Source organism: Poecilia formosa, unplaced genomic scaffold (genome assembly GCF_000485575.1).
Source record: "Poecilia formosa unplaced genomic scaffold, Poecilia_formosa-5.1.2 Scaffold28, whole genome shotgun sequence".
NCBI lineage: Eukaryota > Metazoa > Chordata > Actinopteri > Cyprinodontiformes > Poeciliidae > Poecilia > Poecilia formosa.
The window spans coordinates 2,358,401-2,362,013 of NW_006799967.1; the positions used below are offsets into that span (position 1 = coordinate 2,358,401).

The 3,613-nt window shown below is 39.8% G+C and overlaps 1 protein-coding gene across 1 annotated transcript in view; it reads left to right on the top strand.

The window, feature by feature from the left end:
- Positions 1-3,613, top strand: part of olfm1b (olfactomedin 1b) — a 27,348-nt gene that overhangs the window by 2,285 nt on the left and 21,450 nt on the right. The window lies entirely within an intron of this gene.

A 3,613-nucleotide genomic window follows, 5' to 3' on the forward strand; every position in this document is an offset into this window, starting at 1 on the left:
TATATATATATATATATATATGCACCAAAACAGCCAAAAATAAAGTAAATGCCATTTTTCTCAAGCCATGTTTTAAAGTAACTCTGATCAGTGTATAAGGTTACAGTGCTTAAAACGTTGACTGAATTTTAAAAGTAAAGAGTGAAAAAAAAACTCTAGTCTAGGTACAATTTTATACTTTTAAACTTTGTGTTGCCACCCAAAGATAGGAGGGCACCCTGGGTTACTCACTGTATATCCCATATTCCTCTGTGAATCACATAATTTCTCTACTCATTGTGGTTCTTAATCTCAACTGAGCTCCTCTCTAATAGCTTTTATGAAAAAATGTGACACCATATTTTTCTAAACAACCATCAGCTGCTTTCTGGTTTTTTACATTACTTACTGGAGTCTTACAGGTACATTTCCTTACAGCGGACTACAGACCGACTAATATCAATTTAATTAGTCAGTTGTGAAATGTGGGTATGAAATGTCCCACTGGCAAGTACAAAAGCAGCAGGCACCTGTTGCCACCCATTAAAAGCTCGACAGTGAGTTATAGCGCACGCACCCTCTTGAATTCATGTTTGAAGAAAATCTGATGAACACAGGGGTTGTCTTGGCAGGAAGTGGCAAATTCATAGAGGTGGATAGAAAAGCGTTTTGCCTTCCTTTCTGGCGTTGCGACCAACAGCCTGGTTCCTGTGCAGGTCGGGGTCTGCGACGCCCTGACAGTGTCTTTTCTTTGATGGCCTGTGAGAAAGTCGATATTCCCGCGCAACAAAAACCAAAAGACAAGGTACCCTGACAAAGCCGCTGCTTTTATTGCCTCCGTTTCATGGAAACCTTTCGGTGTAGGAGGGGAAACCAAACATCTTCCCACCCTCAACTCCGACTGAAACCAGCCAGGGAAAAAATAATACAATTCTTTCTGTAAATATAAGGGACTTGCAGGTCTTACTGTTGAGCTACGTCAGGATAAGAAAAAAAGAAAGAAAGAAAAGCCCCCAAAGCAGTACTGTACTGCGTTGAACCCTGATCCTGAACGATGATGCCCTCCCAAAGACTGCATTAAGACCCTCGCTTCAAAACTCTCTCACAGTTTTTCAGAGACAAAGTTTGAAAGAGAACGTCTTTTCTCGAGACATCTGGCTGTAGGAGCCAGAGACACCCTCTCTGTGTTCATTCCGCCCTCTGCTCCCTAGATTTTTTTTTTCCTTTTTTTTTTGGGCTTTGCAGACCCCACGCTCCCTCGGCGAGGAATAGTAAGCATTCAGAGCAGCATCTGCTCCTCACCTGCACCGCCTCTTCCACCAATGGGCTTCAGGCTCACATCCTAAAGTACCTCAGCAACACATGATGGAGCAGGTGGTGACGTTGAAAGCCATCTTTTTGACGTCGTGCGGCGTGGTAATCCAAGAATTAGCTCAGCTTATAAAGCTTTCCTTTTGCTTGTGTAGGTACAAACTGGCTTTAAATGCTTTCTTTGGAAGAAACTAAAAAAAAAAACAACAACAATGATACTCAGTCTGGTGTTACATGGGTTCAGAGTGGATTTCATTATGCGTGGTGTGATTGGCAGCTGATGATTATGATTCAGTACGGCCGGCTGAGGCAAAGGGTGGAGAGGAGGAAGGAAGCAGAAGAGGAGTAGGTGGAGGTACGATGCATTCCACAGCGCATTTGTAGGCTGAGATATGTGGAGGGTTTTTTTTTTCTTTTTTTTTTTTTCCCACTCTTTTTGCAAAGAGCTAAAACTCTAGATTCTGAATGTGACATTGTGGTTGTCCTACAAGGTAAAAACAGCTGCAGCAGCACAAAGAGCCCAGACAGAAGTACTACTCTCATCAAGCTTTAATGCTCAATCTCAGAGCAGTACGAGGTCATTGTGGAGGTGTGCCGTAAAATATGCCAGCTTGTTTTGTTTTTTTCTCCCAGCAGTTCTGTTGCTTTTACCTACAGATTTGTTGATAACGAATGCATTGTAGAAATGACTTCTCAGTGCTATTCTCAGGCAAACGCAGCACATAACAGTTCACTGGATGCTCTTGTTTGTTTGCATAAATCCCATGAGGATAAATGCTCAATCAATGCTGCTGCATATCCACCAATCTGTCTTGATAAACAGTCTGATTGACCCATCTACAAGAAGGTCAATGATTATTAATCACTCTCTGCCACCGTAACTGTTGTCCTCCATGATTGAGTCCCGAGGGCTTTAGCTGGATGGGCTTAATGAGAAAGAGGTACATCCGTTCCTTTTGAGGTTACTTTTAGGGCGCAGTCCTTCCTTCCACAAAGAAGCCTGTGTACAAAGGACTCCTCAAGTCCAGCCCTGAGAACATCATTATAAGTTAACCTTCCTCTCATTATATAATCTGAAAGTGGACTACAGAGTTTTAGTGGGGGAAGTCGATAGCTGCCAGTGAAACTACTGTCACTGTGCGACCTCACCTTAAAGGTCATCTACAGTAAAAGGGAAAGGCCACAGGTTGGGGGTGGTGGTGGGAAAGTAATGGAAACAGTTTGCACATGGATTATTCATATCTTTCTTTCAGAGAGGTTTTACAGTCATGTAATCAGAGCTCTTTAACCTGCATCCTGTTGATCCAGAACATTTCAATTCTCCTTCCAGGCTCTTAACCCTCCGTTTGTAAATGCTGGGACAGCCAAGATGTTTCTGTGGTGAGGGTGAAGGGGAATGAATGGCTTCCTGGTTTTTATATTTGTCTCATTTAATATTTATTTATTTTAAATGAATGGCTAATTAGCATAAAATGCAGAAAAGTAATTGTTGTTTGAAACCTGCGATCATCAAAAAACCCAGTAGTATCTAAAGGTTTTTGTTTTTTTTCTAGGAAACAAAGCAAAGAGGATAAAACAGTATAGCATTTCTCTTTTTAAAATATATTGTCATAGGTGCAAATCGATGTAATTTTATGGAATGTGTTGCATTACTGCAGTGAAAAATGAATGCACTGAGCAGTCCCAAGGCAGTATGAGGCCATATGCAGAATTTAGTTAAAACCACTTTCCACTAAAGCATCACTCTTTGTATTGTCCATGCCTTTTTTTTTTTGGATGGGGGTTCTTCAGTTTTTTATTCTACATTCCACAAGAAGGACCACATTTGGTGTTGATTTCTGATTCAGCTATAAACAAATTTTACTTTTACTTGCTGATCTATTTACAAACAACTAAAGCATACAATCCCCCCCCCCCCCTTCACCCCTGCCCAAGATTAAATGCAACAGGCTAACATAATTTTTAAATCATGTTTACATAACTATGAAACTTTAGGTTTTGGTTACAACTGCTGCATTTTTCAACAAGTAATAAGAGAAATGGGTCCATAGGTGATCATGTATTAATACTTAATCGTAGTACATAAGACTTATAGACTAGCATTAAAGTTTGAAATAAAAACTACACAGCAAATAGCACACTTTCTGTCACTAAATTTAGCAATAGATTGTCAGAAATCTACATACGTTAAATAACATTTATTTTGCATTTATACTTAAGTTTTTTTTAACCCGCATAACAGCAATATCTTCTGCTGGATAAAAAAAAAAGAGTTTATTTAACACATACAGAATGAAGTCTCTGCTAAATATATATATATATA